Source organism: Sapajus apella, unplaced genomic scaffold (genome assembly GCF_009761245.1).
Source record: "Sapajus apella isolate SASKATOON/1434 unplaced genomic scaffold, GSC_monkey_1.0 scaffold30, whole genome shotgun sequence".
In the NCBI taxonomy this organism is placed as follows: domain Eukaryota; kingdom Metazoa; phylum Chordata; class Mammalia; order Primates; family Cebidae; genus Sapajus; species Sapajus apella.
Genome location: NW_022436970.1, coordinates 4,153,598 through 4,178,322, shown reverse-complemented (window position 1 = coordinate 4,178,322; position 24,725 = coordinate 4,153,598). Strand labels below are relative to the sequence as shown.

The following is a 24,725-nucleotide window of genomic DNA, read 5'->3' as shown; positions in this document are numbered from 1 at the left end:
ACCTCTGCCTCCTGGGTTCAAGTGATTCTTCTGCCTCAGCCTCCCGAGTAGCTGAGATTACAGGCGTGTGCCACCTCGCCCAGCTAATTTTTGTATTTTTAGTAGAGACAGGATTTCACCATCTAGGCCAGGCTGGTCTCGAACTCCTGACCTTGTGATCCACCCACCTTGCCCTCCCAAAGTGCTGGGATTATAGGCATGAGCCACCACGCCCGGTCATGAGCCTGTATTTTCATCAGCCAAAACTAGCTTTGAATCCCATCTCCACTAGCATCATGACACGCAGCAAGCTGCTTGACCTATCACACCTTCAGCGTTCTTGTTTGTAGAAATAGCCTTGAAACCTCCTTCATGGGCTGCTTTGGGACCACAGGTCCTGCCATCAATGTGCTTTGGCCCTTTTCACATTTCCATGCCTTTCACAGTTGCCCATGGCTCTGAAGGTATTGTCCTAAATCAACCAGTCACCCCTTTCACCTTCTTTCAGTTTAAAAATGAATCCAATGCATACCCAATAGCAAAAGAGTTCTCTCTTTACTGTCTTTTTTATTTTTTAACCAATGTCTCAGGTTAGGGAGGCCAATTTTACAATCATTTTTGCATACAATGGTCAAAGAGACGGATCGCATGACCCTACAGCCCAAACTCTGCCAGGGACAAGAATTTGCAGCCCAAGGCAGAGGGGGTTTCTTCTGTCCAAAGTTCCATGTACATTCCCATTTCAAGGCCAAGAACATGTCCCTTTTAAGAGCCAAGAGTGTTGAGGAAAAGAAAGGCTTTATTGAGCCAAAAGATCTTTTTCTTTAATGCTTCCTTTTAAAAGGCAATTATTTCTTACAATGGAAATTTACAGCTTACTTATATTACCACTATTCGGTAACAATGACCAGGGCGTGGGTGACCAACCCAATAGTTATCAAGTGACCGACCATGGGAGGGGGAGACACAGAGTCCCACCTGGGCTGAGAAGCCGCATCACCATCTGGTGGTGGCTGCTGCATTTTACAGTCGTGAGCCCTACACCATCTTCCTTCTCCTCTGTAGCAGGCAGTCCATTGGAATTCCTGCTTTATTACATTAACGTTCTGACAGCTTCGTTTGGCTGCTCAAGGACAACTCTTGTTCTTTCCCACCAGATCTTCTTTCCAACTTTCATTCTTTCCCACAGACTCGTAATCAGGCCACCAAAGACAGCGGGGAGCGTAAAAGCCAACTCCCGTGAGACAAAGGATGAAATTGACAACACACATGGAGAAAAGGAAAACAAAGAGACAATCTGTCCCCAGAACGGAACAGCTAACAGCAAACGCTACTGAAAATCATGGGGCAGGCATCTCCACGGAGTGAAGGGAAGAGCCCAGCTAAAGACCCAGGAAATAAATCAAAAAAGGGACAGCGTTTGAGGTGGTCCCTGACCAGTGGACAAGACTTAGCTGGGCTCAGGCAAGTTGTTCTGTGTGGCTGGAGTACAGAATATGCTGGAAACCGGGGAGGTCAAAAAAAGTGAGGAGAATTTGGAAGAAATGTTCCTAACCACTTCACTCTTCCAAAGCCTTCATCCACTCCTGGCGAATGTATCTAGGTCCAGCAGGATCTCAGAAGCTGATGCCAACCTGAGGGGAATATTACCAGATGACGTGAAGGCTGTGGAAAAAGAAGAAACTGGAAAAGTCATTATTTAAGTGGTGTCACTGGCATACTCTCTAAAATGATACTAGCAATTTTTTTAAAAAGATCTAGGGGGAAGAGAATAAATCTGGGTTTTACAGGCAGCTGTGATGAGGCCTGGGTGACGAGCTGTGCCACAGCTGGCAATGTGTCTACATGTAGTAGTGGCATCTGTTTGCAGTATGATAGGAGAGGGTGCCTCTTTTAGGTACAAAGGAAGATAGGAATTATCACAAAACTTCATACCACATAAAAGGTCCCGTCTCTTACTGCCATTATCCCAGTATATTATTTGCAAGTCTTGTAAAATTAAGTATATGATTGGTATTTAATTTTACACCGGAATGATTCAAGAGGTAAATTTCATACCTTCTATCTTCCAATCAGAGGTACATTCTCATACATAAAATAGTCTCCAGGGCTGGGAGCGATGGCTCATGCCTGTAATCCCGGCCCTTTGGGAGGCCAAGGAGAGACGGATCACCTGAAGTTGTGAGTTCAAGATGCGCCTGGATCAACATGAAGAAACCCTGTCTCTACTAAAAATACAAAATTAGCCAGGCATGGTGGCACATGCCTGTAATCCCAGCTACTCGGGAGTCTGAGGCAGGAAAATCGCTTGAACCTGGGAGGCGGAGGTGGCAATGAGCCAAGATCGCACCATTGCACTCCAGCATGGGCAAGAAGAGCAAAACTCCTTCTCAATAAACAAATAAGTCCAAAGAAATAGCTCCTAAATAAAATGGCTTATACCAAGAAATACAGTCCCGCATCTGACCTCATCAACACCCCACACACTGGCCTTACTCTCCTCTTCGCCACGTCACCGTAAAAACCTTTGCAACTGCTACAGGTGCATGCCCAAAACTGCACAGGCTGTTGTGCTGTGTTGGAACATGATCATATCAAACTAAGATATCAATTGTTTCAGATGGTCAGAAGTGAAGTGCAAGCAGGCAGAAAGACAAAGCTATACATTAAAGATCCTTTTCTTTTTTTTTTTTTTTTTTTTAACATCTGGAAATCTATGGCCCATGTTCAAGTGCCAGGCTCAGCTCAAATTAGCAAGTGATGATAAATTCCTGGAGGCCTAGAACTCCGTGTTCTTCATCTCCCAGTACAGTGCCTTTCAACATAAATAGATGGTTGCTGTACTTCACTGAAAGAAAGAGACAAGTACCTGTGGGCTGCATCACCACCAGGGAACCCAGCAGGAGACAGACGCTTGCGTTCAGCCAGGTAGGAAACCAACTGTGTCAGCAGTGAACAGCATGTCAAGGCAGCAAGGAAACCATTAAAGTGAGTGGTGAACTATTGAAAGGCTAAACTATTGAATCACTAAACTAGAGAAGCTAGGAATCAGGAGACCTGAGAACTAACCCTAATGATGCCCTTAAATACCTTCGTTGCTTCAGACAATTTAATACATTAACCTTTGAGAAATCAGCAAGCCTATCACAAGACAGGCAAAAGGAATGTCCCCGCCACTATCTCCCCTAGGTACCAAATGAATGATGGCACCTTACACACAGTCAATAGTGTCTCGGAACCAAGAAGTCATTTCTCATGTTGAACAATGCATTTCATCTCTTGATTTCAGAACGTTTGTATGTTAAGATGACAGCTCCTTGTCACACAGTTTAATGGTCCAGGCTCATATATTTAGGAACCCAGGATTGAAAAGCCAACTCAAATGCTACTGTCATAAGTTTTTTATTATTACTATTTTCTGTCGCTCAGGCTGGAGTGCAGTGGTGCAATCTCACCTCACTGCAACTCTGCCTCTCGTGTTCAAGCCATTCTCCCACCTCAGCCTCCCAAGCAGCTGGGACTACAGGCACATGCCACCACACCAGGCGAATTTTTGTGTTTTTCTGTAGAGATGGGGTTTCACCATGTTCAGGACTCAAACTCCTGAACTCAAGTGACCCACCCGCCTCAGCCTCCCAAAGTGCTGGGATTTCAGGTGTGGCATTAAGCAAGCTGTTATCAAGCCTGTACCATGTACCTTGTCAGCACTGGGGTTTCCCAGATTGAAGGGCTTATCAGGGCTCGCCTCTCACTGCTCACCAGGTATAACTTTTCTGAAATCACCAATGCCTGTTACCTGTGCATGCAATTGAGCTCTTTGGTTATACACTGAGGGGGTAGGAGTATGAGTTATATTTGCTGGTTATACACCAAGTTCTAGTTTGATGTGATTGTTTCGTATTAAGACTCTCTCACCAATAAAATTTTAAGTTGTACAGACCAAGGCCAATGTCTTTTTTAGCAATTTACCTATTACAGCAGAACCAACCTTCAGATCGCCTCAGTCCAGAGTACTTAGCTGCAAAACCCAAATAAATAGAAACCAGCTCTGGATTCTGAAATAGAGGCCACCAAAAGCCAGGACCCTGATCTCAGGGCTTCATTAACCGACTGTAACACAATTCTGAACAAGCTTCATTATTGAGCTTCCAATCATTACAGAGATTAGGCTTCTAATCAGCAATAAAGCATGTCAAACAGCATTACTCCTCTCCTATAGGAGCCAGGCGCACCAAACACACCAGAAAGTAATGACCGGAGGTGGGGGGGGGGGTGGTTATTCATTGATACAAATGGCAATTAAAAATCTCAGCCATCGGCCGGGCGCGGTGGCTCAAGCCTGTAATCCCAGCACTTTGGGAGGCCAAGGCGGGTGGATCACGAGGTCAAGAGATCTAGACCATCCTGGTCAACATGGTGAAACCCCGTCTCTACTAAAAATACAAAACATTAGCTGGGCATGGTGGCGCGTGCCTGTAATCCCAGCTACTCAGGAGGCTGAGACAGGAGAATTGCCTGAACCCAGGAGGCGGAGGTTGCGGTGAGCCGAGATCGCGCCATTGCACTCCAGCCTGCGTAACATGAGTGAAACTCCGTCTCAAAAAAAAAAAAAAAAAAAATCTCAGCCATTATAATTATGAAGTCCACTCAAAAATCAGTTTAAGTTCTTTTTATCACTAGTTTTTTTTTTTCTTTCTTAAAATATTATTTTTTTAGAGACAGAGTCTCATTCTGTCACCCAGGCTGAAGTGCAGTAGTGTAATCGCGGCTCACTGCAGCCCTGACCTCCCAGCCTCAAGCAGTCGTCCCACCTCAGCTTCCTGAGTAGAAGGGATTACACCATCATGCCTGGCTAACCTTTAAACATTTTTTGTAGGTACAGGGTCTCACCATGTTACTTGCTATGTTCAGGATGGTCTCGAACCCCTGGCCGCCTAAAGTGCTGGAATTTCAGGTGTGAGCCACCATATCCAGCCTTTTCATCACTGTTAAGTTTTTTTTTTTTTTTTTTAAGTTTGAGCCTGTTGCCAGGCTGGAGTGCAGTGACACAATCTTAGCTCACTGCAACCTCCACCTCTTAGGTTCAAGCGATTCTCCTGCCTCAGCCTTCTGAGTAGCTGTGACTACAGGCGTGCACCACCACACTCAGCTAATTTTTGTAATTTTGGTAGAGATGGGGTTTCACCATGTTAGCCAGGATGGTCTCAATCTCTTGCCCTCTTGACACATCCACCTTGGCCTCACAAAGTGCTGGGATTACAGGCGTAAGCCACAGCGCCCGGCTCACTGTTACATCTTCTATTTGAAGGCAGAAGAAGAGGGATTTAAATAATAGAGGTAAAAGGTAAACTAAGAAATATAAATTATGGGTTCTCACTCAAAGAGGTAACTTTAATATCTAAATCTAAAATAAACCCTTCCAGTAGCAAATGCAATGAGGATTCTTCACAAGAAAAATGTATATACATATCCTGTAGACAGACACATGAACACAAACACAGATTTACTGAGAGAAAAGGAAAATAAACACTGTTGAGCCTGTTTCTCTGAGGCAATGCTACTAACACATTAGGGCATTAATACCCTTTCAGACCTTCATCTATCTTTCTATATTATGTGTTTCTTATAAAAAGATGAGATCAAATTATACAAACCAATCTGCAACTTACTTTTCATTTTATGTCATAAAATGTTTCCATAACATTAAATACTTATCTGCAATATCATTTCTAATGGCTTTAAAATATTCCCTGATAAAGAGATACCATTATTAAGCTAATTTGGGGTGTTTCAACTTTCTCATTATGATAAGCATTCTTTAGGTATATGGTACACACATACTCTCTTTGGATATCTAAGGATAAAATAGAACTTCAGTACTTCTTTAGGAAGAGTTCCTTTGAATGAAGAGTGTCTGCTTGATCAATGGGCATGCACACTCTTCTTTCTATATATTTGATATTTTAAACAATACGTTAATTGAAGAAAATTTAGAAATTCAGAAAAAGCAAATATAATTTACACTCCTACCACTACTGCCCTAACATAATGTTAATAGTTTGCATACCCACTTCAGTCTTTTCTTTTTTGTTTTTGTTTTTTTAGACAGAGTCTCACTCTATTGCCAGGCTGGAGTGTAGTGGCATGATCTATGGTTCACTGCAACTTCCGCCTCCGGAGTTCAAGCTATTCTCCTGCCTCAGCCTCCCGAGTAGCTGGGACTACAGGCATGCGCCACCATGCCCAGCTAATTTTTGTATTTTTAGTAGAGACAGGGTTTCACCATGTTGGCCAGGATGGTCTTGATCTCTTGACCTCATGATCCACCCGCCTCAGCCTCCAAAAGTGCTGGGATTACAGGTGTGAGCCACCATGCCCGGACTAGTCTTTTCTAATTATATCTTTTTCTTCCTAAAAACGACTTTTTCAAATTTTTGACTGAAGGAATACATGGTTAGATTTTGCTGGAGTTTTGATTCTCTTTTAGAGAATCCCACATAAAAGATTGTACTTACTGTAAATGTAATAACATGTCGTAAAACTCTTATTCGATGAAGATATGAAATAAAAAACATTTGACTTCTGCTGGATGACCTAACGTGGAGAGAGGAAGGGGTGAAGTAAGGAGAGAAAGGCGGGGATAGAGGAAAAGGAGAGGGGACTGAGGTGGGAAAGCTATGCCCGCCGCCGCCGTGGGTCACAGGCTTCACTAGAGCAATCACTACCTCTGAGGTCACTCAGTGACCATTAGTTACGATGGATGAAATCATGTAAAGAAGCCAAAACCACTGGCCAGAGAGGAAATCACCCCGGGCTGACCAGGACATGTGCAAGGCCCCACCTCAACACCTGAATTCTGATTTACACGTTCGTGACTGGACTTGATGACTGCTAAATCCTTAAGCTAGCTGCCATCAGATGCACTTGTTCTGAACTTGGACAGCCCCCAAGAGAGCCCAAAACTCACACCAGTCTAGTCGTATGAGTTAAATACACCCAAGACAAATTGAGAGTGTTAAAACATAGCCATTTGTACTCTAGGCTCATTGTAAGTTATTTTCTTCCTCCAGGTGTATTATTTCAACTCATGGGGTGTAAAGGTCACTAACTGTGGTTTGGGTTTTGGAGGAGCAATGCACCCCAGCAAAGGCCAGGGCTGTGGAGCTCAAGTGGGGAAGGCACCAGATGGGGCTGAACTTTTAAAGACAAAAGATCCTGTTGCTGCCTTTCAAACAGCAGGCTTAGCAGACAGGGAGAAAGGCAGAGACAATCTGACGTGGGCTTTAGAAAGTCTAAAAATAGGCACTTGCAGCAGAATGGTTTCTTTAGAGAACAATTTTAAAGATTCCCAGGAGGTGTCAGCTGTTCACCAGATATTGGATGAGGATAAATGCTTTCTGAGCTGTCAGGGGATCGCAAAGCTCATGGTGAGGGCGCCCGAGATAGGTGAAGAAAAGGTCTTGGTTCAGAATCCTGCTCATGACAAAGCATCCTGGGAGAGAAGATCTCTGATTCAGGAGAGCAGCACTGAACGGAACTGAGAATCAACTCCTGGCTTCTATACAGACCGAGTGGAAGACTACCAGCCTGTGCAATCATTTTCACTAGAAAGACAATGAGTGAACCCAAATGCAAAACTAATAACTACAGATGACCTGCGAAGACACAGTCTTCTCCATAATGCAGGTATTCATATGCATCTGCTTAGCTTCCATTATTCAAAAGCAATGCTGGAGGCTGGTGGGTTAATGTAAAGCCCTGGCCACCAATGTGCTGTTATCTGGAAAGTCAAGGGCAGGGACTGTGGGAACAGAGCAACACAGGGCTTGAGAATGCACCGGGGCCAGATTCAAATTCGACACGCCCCATGGCACACTGGAATACAGGCCAAGACAGTCAGGAGCCCCAAGTCTAGTCCTGCCTCCCCATGCAACTTCAGGTCCTTGCGATAACAAGTAGCCTCCCAGACTCTCAGTTCCCCAGTCTGCAGAGGTGGACCCACTCAGTGGTTCCTGGCCCAGGCCACCCACATCTGACCCCAGGCCAAGGGAGTTGGTTGCTCTGGGCTGAGTTTTGAGGGCAATATGTTTTTGGAGCTCCCAGCTGATCCTAATGTTAGGAGGGGCTTGAGAACCACTGGTGCGAGGGTCCCTTTTAGCTCTATGTCTGGATGCACATTTGGACTCATCTCCATTTTCTCCCAGTAGGCTAGTGATGCGCTGTCTGATGAATGGAGAAATGAGGTGCTGGCAGACATCCTGTGGGTTGGCCTGGGCATCCAGCACAGGTCCTGGTCGCAGCTGGACCATCGCTGAACAGAGGCCTCGGCCACACATCCCCCTGGAAGGACTCTTTGCTTCCACATATTCAACACTGTCCTGCTTTTGTCCAAACTCCTTTCTTTTAGTCCTCAAAATACATCCCTACCATGAAGGTTTTCCAGGATTAAATGGAGGCAAAGTAGTGAAAAATGCAAACAAGAGATAAAATAGAGTCAAGCACGTTCCCAGCTCTTTAGAAAGCAAGAACTTAAGCTCCTGAGCTAGGAGCACATTCATTTTCTCTAGCCCTTGAACTCAGACCAAAGAAAAATGAAACGCACAATGGGGGTGGGGGGGGGCAGTGGTGAGGATTTTCTGATTTTTAATGTGATTTCCATATTTGCTTTCAGAATACAAGTTCCATCTGCTTCTTTTTTTTTTATAATAAAGGGAAATCATGCATTTAATCATCTTTGAATATTATTAATTTTATACTTCTATGTCAAGTGTGGGTAATTTGATTTTCATAATTAATCTCACTAATACATATGAAGAGTAAGAAAACAAAAAAAAAAGTGCTATTCTCATCTACTACAGAAAATGTTAAGTCACAGGTTTATATGTAATGAATCATACTGGGTTAAAATCCTAATCATGTATTTCTTACATTTAATTTTTTTCTTCATTGCTCTTCTGATTGATAAGACCCTAAAAAAGGGTTTTATTCCCTTCCCACTCCTTCTTCCCTGGTCCCCACCCTTTGCTGATTTTCCTTCCAGAGGCTGCCCTGCTTCCCCATTCCCTGCCCTCCAGTCCCCACCACCTGCCTAGTTCAGCGATTCAGCGAGCCATGAGTCAGAAAGCCAAAACCCAGAAGATTCAAACAAGCTTGTCAGGTTGTTGCAAAGTTTTTCTGGGTTCCTCAGGCCCCTCTAGAGCCAGCTCACGTGGACCAGACAACTGCCGGCCCACAAAGACTGGAAGCCACAGAGACAAACGAAGCCCATTTTTTGAAAGGCCCTCCATGGGGTCATCAAAAGCCCAGGTACTAGCCTTTATGGCCGGCCCTTCCTACTGAGTGGCCTTGACCACTACCTGCTGCTTAAAGGCTTCCCTAGCACCTATTAGTAATTTCAAAGATCACTTTCCTGCATGAAGACAGGCCTGACACCTTGAACAAGAGTTCTGAGACTGAAAGCAGAAAACCAAGATTCTTAGTTAAATGATCAAGTGAGAACCCGATCATTTACTGGCGGTGTAGACCAGTGGCTCTCAGCTCTGGCTTTCATTTCAATCACCTGGGCAGCTGGATGTGCCAAAGCTGCAGCCCCGCTGAATCAGAAGGCCTGGAGGCGGGGCCTGAGCATTCCAGGTGACAGGCGTGCAGTCAGCATGAGAAGAGTACCTATGCAAGCACACTGGAATCCAGCTCCAACTCTGGCACTTAAGTCTGCTGTGACTTAGCAGGATGCCTAACCTTTCTCACCCTCCATTTTTCTTATCTAGAAAATGCCAATAATAATCCCTACCTAAGAGCGACTGATGACTATGATTTAATTATGCCATATAAAGCTACAGTGTCTCAAAATACAGTAGGTCTCAGCCTCTGCTGCTTCATCTATAAAATGCCAGTCAGAAGAGAGAGAATGATCTGCTGGGAATGTGAAAAGGAGGTGAAGACAGGAGGGAGTGTGACTCACACCGGCTGGGTTTTTTATGGAAAAAAAATATACATATGAATTTATGATGGGCTAAAGGCCAATTTACAGAACATCCCATTCTCCTGCTCACATCAGGGGTGAGCCAACACCCCTGAGAACCCAACACAGCCCAATAAAATATAGACCGTAAGCTCCGTAGGAGCCACTGTCTCTCTGCTGCAAATGCCAGCCTAGAGCTGACATCCGCTGGAGAAAACCAGTGTGAGAATAAAATCTGCAGAGGGGAGAAGGGTGGTGGGAGAGAAGGAGAAGGGATGCTGATGTCTCAACACAGGTTCAAACTGTTTTTTAATGGACACTTCTGTTGTTTCTAATCACCTATGACTCTGTCAACTAGGGAATGCATGTTCCTGTGCATCCTTCTCTGTATGCATGTGTATATGTACCTGTTGGATGAACTGGCAGAACTGGGAGTGCTGGGTCTAAGAGTACAGGCATTTGTCATTTTTAAAAATTTATTTATATTTTTGAGACGGAGTATCCCTCTGTTGCCACGCTGGAGTGCTGGAGTGCAGCGACGTGATCTCATATCACTGCAACCTACGCCTCCCAGGTTCAAGCGACTCTCCTGCCTCAGCTTCCCAAGTAGTAGCTGGGACTACAGGCATGCACCACCACACCCAGCTAATTTTTGTATTTTTAGTAGAGATGGGGTTTCACCACATTGGCCAGGATGGTCCCGATCTCTTGACCTCAGATGATTCACCAGCCTTGGTCTCCCAAAGTGTTGGGATTACAGGCATAAGACACCACGTCCCACCTATTTTACTTTTTACTCTTTATTATTGTTTAAGACAGAGTTTTACTCTTTTTGCCTAGGCTGGAGTGCAATGCGCTATCTCAGCTTACTGCAACCTCTGCCTCCCGGGCTCAAGCAATTCTCCTGCCTCAGCCTCCCCAGTAGATGGGATTACAGACATGTGCCACCACATCTGGCTAATTTTGTATTTTTAGTAGAGATGGGGTTTCACTATGTTGGCCAGGCTGGTTTCAAACTCCTGACCTCAGGTGATCCACAGGCCTCGGCCTCCCAAAATGTTGGATTACAGGCACGAGCCACCATGTCCAGCCAGGCATATGTCATTTTTATAAATATTTTTAAATGGCTAGAGGCTGTACTCACTTAATTGTCCTCCAGCAATAGTTTAAGGGTAGCTGTTCCTTCACATCTTTCTCAACAAATAATGCTGTTACAATTTTAATTTTTGACAATTTGATAGTTGAAAAGGTATTTCATTTGAGTTTTAATTGCTATTTCTTTTACTATAAGTGACGCTATCTTGGTATGTTTAATTGCTACTGGTATTCTGTTTTCTCTAAGCTATTCATATTTTCTGATGATCATTTTTCAATTAAGTTATTGGTCTTTTTACTGATTTGCAGAAGTTCATTATATATTAAGGAAATTAGTTCTTTTCTCTGTGATGGAAACTGGTAGTGTGTTCCTGAATGTCTTTTTATTACACTTACACACACACACATACACACACACATTTTAAGACATATTCATCACTCTGGTCATTCATAGCTTTTCCGATTTGGGGTTGATGAGATGAAACTGCTTTAAGCCCCTTTTTAAAAAACTTAAAGTGTATGGACATCAGTAGTTTTAAAGTGTTTCATATGGAACAAGTATCATTGCCTTTGAAATCTGGTTCTACTAATGGTGGTAATTCCAAACTCCCTATCAAAAGCTTACAGGGAAGTGAGACGCACTCTGGGGTAATCCAGCTCCCATGGTCCAACCACAATGAAGGCCTCCCTGTCATTCCTGTGTCACTAAATGCCAACCGGGAACCTGCGCTTGCTGTTCAGCTGCACATCTGCACCGTCTTGCTGCTACAAGTACAGCGCCTGAAGAGCAAGGATCATGACTAACGCCTTGCACTGCATGCCCGGTGCTGATGAAACTATAAATAAATGGCCTAATTTGCTCTCCCTCACAGGATTGGGTCCTGTTTGGGAAAAACGGTGAGCAGCACTTAGGAGAACACTTTCTTGAATCCAAAAACCAAGACTTCATGAACAAACACTTCTGGACTACATTGTGCTAATCCTTTAGAGAAACTTTATGAACTGACTCAATTTCTCTGGGAAACTTCTCGAAGCCACCACTCCAGGTGCCCGGCAAGGCCTCTGGATAATCTCAGCGGCGTCCCCAGCAAGGCTCATCCAAAACCATCTCTGCTCCACTTCCAAAGCACGCCAAGCAGGCTGCTGGTGGGAACCAAGAGCAGGAGAGGAGGGTAGAGAATCCCATGACTTCAGAGCTTTCCTCCTACAAGATGTGACCCCACAACATGGCAATTCCTGGAAGAATGGTGACATTAAAGCCAGACATCCCTCCCCGGATACCCTCATTCCTTCCTACCAACAGATTACATCCTGAAGGCCACAAAACACAGCCTGCTTCCTTTAAGTAACTGGTTTTTCTTTTATAACTCATTTTTTTTTCTATAAATGGATTTAGAAGTCTTTTAACAGCAGAAGTTAAAAATGAACAAAATAGATTGCAAAGAGGAAAAGAGGGTAGAAGTTAAACAAAAATAATTCAAAACTAATCACATTTCTACCTGCAGTGTTCAGGATAACAAAAAGTCTTTTTTGCAAACTTACGGTGAACCAAGTAAAACTGGGGTAACTGAAATCTGATGAAGGGATCTGAAATGACACCCACAAGACCAGGAAGAAGCTGTAGGTAACAGGCCCGTGCGTGCAGCGTAAAGCTTCAAAGTGAATACTCAATCAACTCGGTGAGATGCAACACGAAACGCTCTCTCCAAGGAGTGGGTGCTGCAGGTGGGCAGCTGGCTCAGAGCCCAGGCGGAGAGTGTTCCTTCTACCTAGCCGGAAGCAGGCTGAAAGAGGACACGGTCTGTGAATGTGCAGCTCAAGAAACACTCCAAGAACCGGCACAAATGCCGCTGTCTGGGCAAATGTTTGTAGCAAGGATGGCTGGCACAGTACAGGTAGGTAACTGTCTACTTACATGTTGTGCCAGACCCATACTAACTTCAACAGGGGCAGCATCAAGTTGAAGAGGCCAAAGAAGAAACCCAGAGCTAGCAAACAAGGCACAGGGTTGATCTGGCAGAACTTATGTACAGGGTGGCCCAGTGGCACTGAGCTGGATGGCAGACCTTCAACTGCCTGTAAAAAGCACACGGTTTATACAGCACCTTCACATAGCACCCTTCTCCCAGCAACCTCCATGTGGCAACCTCATTTCTTCAGTGACTGTTGTCAGGTACGTCTGCCATGGTCATTCTCAGGATGTGTTGAAGTTACTTGTCAGACGCTTCTCCTACACAACCGGGAGCATTATTCTTATGGGAAGATGTGGTCCCTGTGACAACCCAGGCTACCAGAAGGAAGCCTCCTCGGGCCAGGGGTCCCATGACAGGAGACCCAGTGGTGAAGGGAGAAGGCGGAGTATCTTTCAAGGTGGCTTCCTCTGCAGTTGGCCACTTAAAAGAAAGGAATGCAGAATTTAAGCTCTGAACAGTTAGGACTTCCCTGCATAGTTCATGGAACATTACAGGGGTTGAAAGAAATAGTTAAGAAATGAAGGCACAGGCGAGGCGTACTGTTTCATACCTGTAATCCCAGCACTTTGGGAGGCCAAGGCAGGCAGATCATCTGAGGTCAGGAGTTTGAGATCAGCCTGGGCAACATGGAGAAACACCATCTCTACTAAAAATACTACAGTTAACTGGGTGTGGTGGCGTGCGCCTGTAGTCCCAGCTACTTGGGAAGGTGAGGCGGGAGAATTGCTTGAACCCAGGAGGCGGAGGTTGCAATGAGCCAAGATCCCACCACCGCACTCCAGCCTGGGTGACAGAGCAAGACTCCATCTCAAAAAAAAAAAAAAAGTCTATCAATGCCTAGGTCACCAGAGAGCTGCAGGAACTGTCCTAACAGCCCTGACAATAAATCTTAATGTCTGCAACTATAAAGAAAAGAAACTTTATTTTAATATCACATCAACTGACACTTTTTCTCCCTAAGTGCCTCCCTCATTTTCTGTCCCACTGAAAACATTCATGGTTTTCCCTGTTTTTGTTAGTATTTGTAACCAAGAGATGTTAAAGGAAAGGAAGGACTTTATTGCAAAATGAACAGATACCTTGTCCACCCCATTTTCCTCTGTGGGTGTTTTCAGCACCCCCTACCGTTTTCACCTCTTTGCCACACATATCCACTTAGATTGCAATCTGCCCAGGTTTCTTCCACCAAGATTTCATCATGGACTCTTTCCTCTGCCTCCAGCATAATTTTTATCAAAAACAAACTCAAGCATCCAGAGAGAAAAATCACTCAACCTTGCATTTTAAAAAATGTAAATCCGGGTGCAGTGGCTTACGCCTGTAATCCCAGCACTTTGGGAGGCCAAGGTGGGCAGATCATGAGGTCAGGAGATCGAGACCATCTTGGCCAACATGGTGAAACCCGGCCTCTACTAAAAATACAAAAATCAGCTGGGTGTGGTGGCACGCACCTGCAGTCCCAGCTACTTGGGAAGCTGGGACAGGAGAATTGCTTGAAGCAGGAAGTCAGAGGCTGCAGTGAGCTGAGATCGCACCACTGCACCCATCTCAAAAAAAAAAATTAAAAATTGCTGCTGCTGTGGTTCTTTGGGAGTCACTATCATCAGTCTGAAAAACAACGCCATCTACAAACGTCATTGCAAAGTTAGCAACAGGGAAAGGATGACAATACAAAAAAAGGGGTAAAGACCTCTCTAGCCTCTTCTGAGTCTTCTTCACATCACATTGTTCCATTAACTGTTTTTGTAATGCTAAAAACTCCTACAATCTTAGAACCCTATGAAAAGGGAAATTTCTTTTTATTCCAAAGCCAAATACAAATACTTTTGAGATGAGCCTTAACTGTTCCCATAAACAGCATGGATATAAGCAACTATTTATATAACAGTATTTTTCTATATGAAGAATTCCTTTCTTAGGCTGAGGCAGGAGGATTGCTTGAGGCCAGGAGTTCAAGACCAGCCTGGGCAATATAGCAAGATCCCTGTATCTACAGAAAATTGTAATTAAAAAAATTAGCTGGGTATGGTTGCGTGCACCTGTGGTCCTAGTTATCTCAGAGTCTAAAGTGGGAGGGTTGCCTGAGCCCAGGAGTTCAAAGCTGCAGTGAGCTACAGCTGCAACAGTGCATTCCAGCCTTGGTGACACACACAGACCCTGCTAATTAATTCACAGACGGATAAATTCCTTTCTTAAATCTGGAAGAGTGTTGAAGTTCGGACTCATAAACGTTTAAAACTAAAAATGAATGTTAAACATTTTGTCTATGGGACAAAATATTGAAATGAATATAGTACTCTACATTTGAAGAATTTCATTTTCTCCATTACCAGTTAATAATTCCTTTTTAGTGGCTGGCATTTTATTTGCATAATTCTACAAATTTAATAAATTCCCTGGCAGAAAAGAAAGAAAGAAAGGGGAAATAAAGTTTAACACTATGCATTATCTACTTTAAAACCAGCTACGTAAAAAGTAGAAATTGCTTAAAGTAAAATCATTCTATCCTCTGCGTAAGTGTCACTGTTTGAGAATGGCTTAAATGCCTGCTGAAACACACAAAATGTGAATAAATGACGTCCTCTGAAAAAGAACTCCAATCAACGATTAGATTGGTTTATCATTCTGACTAGTACAAAAATGCACCTGACAATATGGCCACCAGAGGGTGCAGTAACCCCCAATACACTTCGATAGAGGTGGAACAGGCAGAGCCAGTCAACAGGCCTTCAGGTGACAGAGGTGACACATCTGCCATCTAATGAACTTTACGCAGGCAAAGCCCCTGTGCGGGAGGCTGTCCTTAAACATAAAGGCATCGGTGCTAACTTTAATGTAGGGAGGACAGAAAAGTAACGTGATTGGGCACTTACAGAGGACTTTTATATTACTAAAATTCAGAACCTGTGTATTTTAAAGAAGGCCTTAAACCTACACAATGAAAAAATTAATGAAATGTGAGGGTAATGAAAATATGGGCCTGAATACATCACCTGGAGAACAAACACGAAAGGAGGAGAGATTCAGCCAAGGGGTAGGGTGGCCAAGCCCACCCCTTGGGGGAGAATGGGCGCTGGAGTTGGCCAAGCACAGAAAAGGGATAGGGAGCGGTCCTCAGCTCGGTGTCCCTGGGAGGACGTGGGACTAGGATGTGCAGGACACGGCTCTGGCCCTTGCGGCGCCAAAGGCCTGTCGGGGAGAATCTTAGCACCATGTGCTAAGTGCCACCACAGAGACCTGCACAGGGCCAGGCGCAGAGCCAAGGACTCTGCATCCAGGTCACACAGACTGATTGGCGACACTGGCCTGAGAAAGGAGGAGAGCAAGGCAGCTATGCAAACAGGGAGAAGGGGGAGGTTCTGGGCATCGGCCAGGCAGACAGGAAGAAGGGTGCATGGCAGCTTGGAGAGAAATGCACTGCAGGGCTTTGCAAAGAACCTAGTGCCCCTGTTTACCCAGGGCAATGCACAGCCACTGACTTGTTTGCCTGGGAGGAACACAGTCTGTGTCTTAGAGACAGAATTTTGTATACCTAGGTGGAGGGATTAGAGAGAACAGGGCAGCTACGGACACTGCTTCAAAAGTCCTCTACACCAGCATTCCCCAACCTTTTTGGCACCAGGGACTGGTTTTGTGGAAGACAATTTTTCTACAGGCTGGTTCGCGGCTGGGGACGTAGGATAGGATGGTTTCAGGATGATTCAAAGCATTACATTTATGGTGCACTTTATTTCTATTATTATTACATTGTAATCGATAATGGAATAATTATACAACTCACCGTAATATAGAACCAGCAGGAATCCTGAACTTGTTTTCCTGCAACTAGATGGTCCCATCTGGGGGTGATGGGGGACGGTGCCAGATCATGAGGCATTAGAGTCTCATAAAGAGTGTGCAACCTAGATCCCTCACATGCGCAGTTCACAACAGGGTTCACACTTCTATGAGAATCTAACGCTGGAGGCTGATCTGACAGGAGACGGAGCTCAGGCAGCAAGCAAGTGATGGGGAGGGGCTGTAAATACTGAGGAAGCTTCACTCGCTCACCCAGGGCTCACCTCCTGCCATGGGGCCCACTTCCTAACATGCCACAGGAGTTGGAGAACTCTGCTCTACACAAACACTGAAAGCCAGACACAGCAGCTGGAGGGACGAGAGAGTGAAGGACAATCCCGGGTCCCTAGCTTGGATGCCTGCACAGATGGTGAGGCCATCACAGAGACAGATGATTCCAGAGAAAGAACAGTTTCTGATATTTTGACGTTCCAGGCCAAGAAACTAAGTAAGGACAAACAAAAGATCCTGAATCATATGGCCCCACTAGGGGTTGAAGTCTCATTTCAAGAACATGATGGTTTGACTACATATGGATTAACAAGAGAAGATGAAATCACACTACAGGGAGACGGTACACCACCCTGGAAGAAAGATATTTGCAAATTTCTCTTTTGTTTTCCAGATTTGCTAAATAACATTTAAAATCACCTAAACAAGTTAAAACCACCTAACCAAATTAAAATTGCTGTTCTCAATGAACTCCCAGTGTTAGAGAAAGAGTGTTTTGAGATAATATACAAGCAATATTAGCATTTTCCTACTAGAAAAAAGAAAACACTGTGATAAAGTCGTAAGACTAGTCTATTTCGATTTTTCTACCAGCCACTCCCAAACACAAAACGCAGTATTTCTTCCAAATGTTTCTCTACTTTCCTACCATGAATGCCTAGTTTTAAGCAACTAAAAATCACATTAGCTTAAAACAATGATCAATCAGTTCTTCAGTAGGAGACACACAATAATGTGCCTATAACAATGAAGGATAAAAATGCAAAGAACTCTTGAAGTGTATTTACCACCTATTCCTGTGCCAGAAGAAATGTTAGCACACATTTATTAAGAATCCAGGCATAGAGCCAGGCGTGGTGGATCACCTGTAATCCCAGCACTTTGGGAGGCCAAGGCGAGCAGATCATGAGGTCAGGATATGGAGACCACCCTGGTTAACAGGGTGAAACCCTGTCACTACTAAAAATACAAAAAATTAGCCAGGTGTGGTGGCACATGCCTGTAGTCCCAGCAACTTGGGAGGCTGAGGCAGGAGAATCACTTGAACCCGGGAGGCGGAGGTTGCAGTGAGCCAAGATGGCACCATTGCACTCCAGCCTCACTGACAGAGCAAGACTCCATCTTAAAAAAAAAAAAAAAAAAAAAAAAAAATGATCCTGGCAGGCATATTTTATATCCCCTGCGTTGATATTATATAGTGAGAATGCCAGTCCATTTAATAATTCACTGAGGAGTTACACATTGTAGATTCCTTATTAAACATTACTTACACTAAAGTCAGAAGTATAACGAATATTCAGTGGGGACAGTGGACAATATTTTAATTGCAATACACTAATTTATGTCTGCATGTGCTTGCATGCATTTAGTTCATCATTATTTTTCATGTATTTATAACACAAAGCAGCGAGAACCTTTTCTCTAAGGCAAAAACATTTTACAACTGCATTCATTTTTAGACCTTAAAATTTACAGTGAATATCCAAAAGCTTCATAAGCTGTATTTTAAGCATATTGCCCTTGAATGGGAAAGAAAATAAATAAAAAGCTACTGCACTATTTAGGAACCCCATTTCCTGACCCAAAAAGTCAACACTAGCAGAATCAGTCTGTCATTGACTGACCAGCAGCTTTATGAAAGAGTTTAATCTGGAAATCATGACAAAATAACACTGACACTCCCAGTTCTAAATATATGTTGTAGAAAATCAATGGCTTATAACGTCAGAGGCTGGCAAACTATGGCTCATGGACCATCGGCTCGTGGACATATCGGTTTGTTTATACATTGCTCAAGGCTGTTTCTGTGCTATGTCTGAGACTGTAAGTCCTGCAAAGCCTCAACTATTTAGTATCTGGCCCTTTAAAGGCAAAAAAATAAAAAATAAAAAAGCTTGCTAGCCCCTCGTTTAGATAACTACGGATAGCACATGCGAAAATCATTATTTACCATTTAAGAATCTGCCAGTTCACTTAACTTATAAACAATCTTTAAAATCTTAGCTTCCAGGCTTCTCCCCAAATAGAATTATTCAGTAACTTTATAAAGTCGATGACAATGTTTCTTAGAAAATGAAGTAATACAACATAGGTGATACATATCTGAGAAGGACAACATTCTGGAGTTCCAAAGATGTTCCCGAAATGGATTCAAGATTGTGCTTTTTTTTTTTTTGAGACGGAGTCTTGCACTGTTACCCAGGCTGGAGTGCAATGGCGCGACCTCGGCTCACTGCAACTTTCGCCTCCCGGGTTGACACAATTCTCCTGCCTCAGCCTCCCAAGTGGCTGAGATTACAGGTGTGTATCACCACATCTGGCTAATTTTTTGTATTTTTAGTAGAGATGGGGTTTTGCTATGTTGGCCTGACTGGTCTGGAGCTCCTGACCTCATGATCCGCCTGCCTCAACCTTCCAAAGGGCTGGGATCACAGGCGTGAGCCACCGCACCCAGCCCCAGCTGGTGCATAACTTTTAGGTAGAAGGGACATTGTTACCTTCAATAACACAGATGCCTAACAGGCCCCAAGATCACCAGTCTCACAGCCTCCCCAAAGCTGCACCCACTGAGGATGGGGTGGAGAGCCAGCCCTCACTGTCTACCATGGGGAGAACCATTAACAGGCAGATAAACGAGTCCCTTCCTCCTGGGGTGGGAACACGGCAATCATGCTCCACATCCTAATGTATACCTCTCCCTACACAGCACCTTCTGGCCGTGTTCCTGAACGCTTGGTTGGTAGTTCAATTTTTGTAAAATAAATATTTTCCTTATTGTCTTACACATTCAGAACTGCTTTCATTCCTGACTCATCTCAAGCTGGCAACCTTCCCTTCCTCATACTTTAGCTTCTTACGCTGTTTCTACCCTTCCCTCCCACCCCAAGAAGAGGAAGACGGTGAGACAGAGTGCTTTAAGACAAAGACTCTAGAGGAAAGACATGAGAGTGGGGGCACAGGCGAAGACAGCGGAGGATAAAGGAGAGGAAGGAATGAGGAGGGGCTGGTGGCTGGGGGAGAGGCGCAGGAAGGGGCTGGGGGCTCAGGACGCAACGTCAGGCAGGGGATCCAAACTTTGCCAGCCCCAGAATCGTTCTCATATTTCTGCCCCTTTTGGTGCCTTTGTATTTATGTCAAAACACAGCCCCAGCACTCCTCAGTGGCTTTTTAATTTTTCAGTTTTCTCAGGCTCCACTCTTACCAGATTAACAAAATTTGTCAAACACCTACTATGTGTCAGACATCCTCTACTTCCTAAAAACACATCAGATTCTCTGCCCTGCAGACTCAGTGACCCCGGCATCATTCTACACTGAAGAAAATGAGGGCAAGAAGTCTTTCCTTCCCCTCTGGTAGAGCAACGGTGTCTTTGGTAACAGCAAATATCCATGCATCAGGAGTCAAGGCAAAGTGAACAAGGTTCTGCAGCAGGGACTCTTACTCATCTCACAACATCAGGGAATGCTACAGAAGAGTGGCCTGTCTGGCTGGGCACAATGGTGTGCACCTGTAATTCCAACACTTTGAGAGGCCAAGGCCAAGGTCACTTGATGTCAGAAGTTTGAGATCGACCTGGGCAACACAGCAAGACCACATCTCTATAAAAATTTTTAAAAATTAGCTGGGCATGGTGGTGTGCCTGTACTCCCAGCTACTGGGGAGGCTGAGGCAGGAGGACTGCTTGAACTCAGAAGTCTGAGGTTATAGTGAGCTATGATTGCACCACTGCACTCTAACTTGGGCAACAGAGCAAGACTCTTGTCTCTTTTTAAAAAAGGGTGGGGGAGAGAGAGATGGTGGGGGAGGGATGAAGCAAGGAAGGAAGAGGCGGGGAGAGAGAAAGAGAATGAAGGAGGGAGGAGAGAGGGACAGGGAGATGAAGGGACGCGGGGGGAAGCAGGGAGAGAGCGGGGGAGGGAGGGAGAGCGCATGAGCGAGCACACTGTCTAGTTTGCCCTGTTATTTACCAAAAGTGGAGTGAGAGAGAGAAAAAAGCTTATATGGAAATGTTTATAAACAGATTGTATATTCCCTGCATGCTCATTTAGTGTATACTGAACATGGTGATTGCGGATTATTAGAAAGATCCATTATTGTGGCCCTGGCTATCCAGCACAGCAAGCCTAACGTAGAACGGAGCCTCACCTGCCCTGTGCATTTACCCATCTGCCACTTCCAATACTTCCCGCTGGGAAGCCTGGTGGGCTGGGTGGCGTGGAGGCTGGGGTTGACAGATTTTTAAAGGATGTTGCGTGCATTCATATACTTAAAGACTAGGAGGGAAACACAAAAATGTCAACAGTTGTGTGGTTGTTAGGGAATAAAGATGTTTTTATTTATATTTTGGGGGAGAGAATTACTATCCTTAAACATCATTTCGGGTTTGGGGGGTGGGCAGGACTACAACTAGAACAAACAGCCAAAGAGTTAGATCCTCTGGGGCTCTCACAGGAGTAACTGCATAAGCTATTTGGTGCCGGGATTTTAAGACAAACACTTTTTGGCCCAAGGGCCATCAGTGTTGACGTGATTCTCAGCAATGCCCTAGACAGTGAAGGCTGCCCGGCAAGGCCTCCAGAGAGAAATGTAGCTCTGCAAAGAGCCTAGAGATCACAAACACAGACTTTGCACAGGGCAAGGTGCTGCTCCTCAATGGGGAAGAAAGAGGAGAAGTCAGCTCTAAATACTAACGAAGAAACAGTGCAGAGGACAAGCCCAAAGGGTGGCCTGTACCTCGAGGGGCCTCACAGCCACGGGTCAGCAAGGGAAACCAGCCACATGAACACAACAGGAGGTGTACAGTCCCTGGTGGCCAAAAGGGCTCAGTCCCACCTTACGGGTACGCCCAGCAACATCTCTAGCCATGCAGTCCCACAGAGACGCAGGCCTGCTGTGGCTAGATTGCCAAGACCTCCCATAAACCTGGAAATCTGGATTACCATATCATAACATGGGATCCCCCAAATTTTGGCTCTGGATTTGCATTTTTTTGTTTTAGTGCTCCACAGGCCAAACACACACATCTGTGGATTCAGTCTGGTCCACAGGGACCACCTGTCTGCAAACTCTGGTCTGACCTTGGATCCAGAAGGGCTTACAGTTGAGCAAGAAGACTTTAACATATGTTCAACCTCTTTGGGAAATGTCTCCATTAGTAAGAGAAGGAGATTTACTTTGTACAGTGTTTTCAAAGAAGGGCAAAGAAAGACAAAAACAGTATTTCTAATCCTTCGGAAGAAAAAGTAGATCAATATTTCAAATTTGCACATATACAGTGCCAAAACATCCCCTCCCTCATTACTTGCTGGTCACCTGGGGAGGGAAAATGTAATTTTTGACAGTGGCAGGATCAGACTGCCCCCACATTAACCAGGGATGAATTTTAATCACTGATTACTGCAGAACCACTCATTATGTCCCTCCAGTCTCATGTAGCCTCACCCATTCCTGCCTCAAATTTGATCAAGCCTTTAGTCCAATTTCTAATATACAGTACTGTACAAGAAACACAGGGAGAAGACGTGTTCATTCACTGCTGATGCCACCAGGACACCATGGAATATGGTAAGCGAAACAACCTACCTACAAGTCATCGAAGGGAAGGGACTATTGATAGTGACAGGAAGCAGCCAAATGCTTTGGCAGATAGGGGCAGGTCCCTGGTGAAACCCCACCTTCAAGCCAAAAACAACCTGAAGGCTGAAAGACTGGAGGCTGGTCCTGGATGAAACCCATGACTCAGAGTGAGAACGTCTGATCCATGTTTGCCCAATTGATTCCTTCTGAATAATGGCTTTTAACAAATCAAATGTGGCCTGCCCCTCCCTTATTCTGAGCTCATAAAAAGCCCTGGGCCCAGTCACGTGGGAAGGAGAGAAACACCCGACTGCAGCCCCTCTCCACTGAGAGCTATTCCATTGCACAATAAAATTTCACTCTGCCCTCCTCAGCCTTCAATGGCCAGCGTATCTTCATTCTTCTTGGGTGTCATGCAAGAACTCAAGAACCACCAAACACAGGTACAAACTATCACACAGGTGAGCTGGGGCACCCCAGCATGGAGAGTGAGGCCTGGGTGGGGTGTTGCCAGCTGGGGGTCTCCGGCTTGCAAAGTGACCAAGAAGAAAAATCCTTTATCACTATTCTAGGTTAAGAGAGTCTTAATAGGCCTACCTATTAAATGTAATACAGAATTCTCAATTCAATTCTGGTTTAAACAGTTCAGCTGTAAAAGGCATTTTAGGGTCAGCTGGGGAAATTCAGATAATGGATCAGGTAATAGAGTCCATTAGGCAATTAGTCTTAATTTTGTGAGAACAGTACTACAGTTACATAAAAACATGTTCTTGTTTTTTAGAGGCATAGGCTTCAGTATTTAGGGACTAAATGTCATATGTCTGTAATTCACTTTTGAATACTTCAGGGAAAAAAGAGATGGAACAAACATAGCAAAGTGCTAACAACTTAAATCTAGGTAAAGGGGATTGAGGCGAGCTGTGTCGAAGAGCTATCCTGACACCAGGTTAGGTCCCCATCACTCTCAATCACCAGGCGGCAGGAGGACTTTCAGCCATGTCCCTCCAATACCCTTAAACCCTTGTGTTTTAAATTTCAAGTCACCAGCTCCCAAAAGAAAAATTGATAGCAACCCAAGCAGGTTTGATGCCAATGGCTCATCACACACAATAAAGGAGCACTGTGAAATGAATGTCTTGCAACCCTCTTTACGAAAGCAGGAAATTCTGTACTTGGTTTGTCTCAGCCAACATTGCTAAGTTTGAAGCAGCAGCTTTATAGTCTCAAATGCATCCTAGGTAACCTCAAGTGAAGACACTGATCATAATTAAGGAGAAAAAGGGAGGGAGGTTAGATTTTAAAACTTGCATCAAAATGACCCTATTTAATGACAGCTAAGCCTGTGACAAAACATTAAATGTCTTCAGCTTACTGAAAAAGAATGGTTTGAAATTTGAAAAGCTATCCTAAGTTTAAAAGAAAAAATTTTAAGATCTTACTTAGCAAAATATACCTATTCTAAATCTAATAATAGTTGATGGTACTCCAATTCAAAAAGCTTAGTCAGCTACTATCAAATACAATGGTCAGCTCTCTAAACCTGCTAACACAAAAAGGTACCAAAAAAAAAAAAATCAAATCTCAGGGTTTTGGAGGAACCCTAAGTCATCCAGTCCAATGACCCATTCAATTCTCTCTCTTTTTTTTTTTTTTTTTTTTTTGAGACGGAGCCTTGCTCTGTCACTAGGCTGGAGTGCAGTGATGTGATCTCTTGACTCACTGCAACCTCCACCTCCTGGGTTCAAGCGATTCTCTTACCTCAGCGACTACAGGCATGCACCGCCATGCCCAGCTAATTTTTGTATTTTTATTAGAGATGGGGTTTCACCATGTTGGCCAGGATGGTCTCGATCTTTTGACCTTGTGATCCACCCGCCTTAGCCTCCTGAAGTGCTGGAATTACAAGCATGAGCCACCGTGCCCGGCCAGGAATTGTCACTTTTATCCTCTGAGAATAATGTTGATTGATCAATGAGCATAGCATCAGAAGTCACATAAATCTGAACTAAATGGGTCCCACCACTCCCTATAGCCTGGTTTGATCTCAGGTTGATGATAACTTCTCAATTTTT

At 44.4% G+C, this 24,725-nt stretch overlaps 1 protein-coding gene and 1 long non-coding RNA gene across 5 annotated transcripts in view; one reads left to right on the top strand and one right to left on the bottom strand.

Moving 5' to 3' along the window:
- NEDD4L (NEDD4 like E3 ubiquitin protein ligase) overlaps window positions 1-24,725 on the bottom strand; it is a 356,397-nt gene that overhangs the window by 208,612 nt on the left and 123,060 nt on the right. The window lies entirely within an intron of this gene.
- LOC116561716 lies at window positions 1,220-23,822 on the top strand. Its single transcript, XR_004273569.1, has 3 exons — window positions 1,220-1,503; window positions 19,147-19,154; window positions 23,811-23,822. It is a non-coding gene; the product is annotated as an uncharacterized LOC116561716 (long non-coding RNA).